An 820-nucleotide genomic window follows, 5' to 3' on the forward strand; every position below is an offset into this window, starting at 1 on the left:
ATCATACACTTGGGGTAAAATGGAAGGTTGTGAAAAATGTCCACTGTCCCCCTCTATTGATTGACACTGTTCTCATGCCTCTGTCTTCCTGCTGAAGAAAGTTATTACAAAAAGAAGGTTAATTTTGGACATGCAATGCACTAATCACCCACTTGGCATAAAATGGAAGGTTGTGAAAGATGTCCACTGTCCATCTCTATTGATTGACACTGGTCTCATGTCTCTATCTTCTTGCTGAAGAAAGTTATTACAAAAAGAATATTAATTTTGGACATGCAATTCCCTTTTATACAAGTTGGGGTAAAATGGAAGGTTGTGAAAGATGTCCACTGTCCCCCTCTATTGAATGCCACTGGTCTCATGCCTCTGTCTATCCTGATGTAAAAAGTTATTACAAAACGAAGGTTAATTTTGGACATGCAATTCCCTTTTCTACCAGTAGGTGTAAAATAGAAGGTTGTGAAAAATGTCCACTGTTCCCCTCTATTTATTTACACTGGTCTCATGCCTCTGTCTCCCTGATGTAAAAAGTTATTACAAAAAGAAGGTTAATTTTGGACTTGCAATTCCCTAATCATCCACTTGGGGTAAAATGGAACCTTGTGAAAGATGTCCACTGTCCCCCTCTATTGATTGACACTGTTCTCATGCCTCTGTCTCCCTGATGTAAAAAGTTATTACAAAAAGAAAGTTAATTTTGTACACGCAATTCCATTTTCTACCAGTAGGGGTAAAAAAAAATGTCCACTCTCCACCTCTATTGATTGACACTGGTCTCATGCCTCTGGCTCCCTGATGTAAAAAGTTATTACAAAAAGAA

General features: G+C 38.2%; 1 protein-coding gene and 1 long non-coding RNA gene across 2 annotated transcripts in view; one reads left to right on the plus strand and one right to left on the minus strand.

Moving 5' to 3' along the window:
* The window catches only part of LOC107727698 (zinc finger protein 281-like), an 18,605-nt gene that overhangs the window by 15,696 nt on the left and 2,089 nt on the right, over positions 1-820 (minus strand). The window lies entirely within an intron of this gene.
* LOC107727702 (uncharacterized) overlaps positions 30-820 on the plus strand; it is a 2,216-nt gene continuing 1,425 nt past the window's right edge. The window contains exons 1-2 of the long non-coding RNA XR_001638384.1: positions 30-117; positions 405-547. This is a non-coding gene — a long non-coding RNA (uncharacterized LOC107727702). The remainder of the gene's footprint in view (positions 118-404; positions 548-820) is intronic.

Source organism: Sinocyclocheilus rhinocerous, unplaced genomic scaffold (assembly GCF_001515625.1).
Source record: "Sinocyclocheilus rhinocerous isolate Xijiao unplaced genomic scaffold, SAMN03320098_v1.1 scaffold1118, whole genome shotgun sequence".
Lineage (NCBI taxonomy): Eukaryota > Metazoa > Chordata > Actinopteri > Cypriniformes > Cyprinidae > Sinocyclocheilus > Sinocyclocheilus rhinocerous.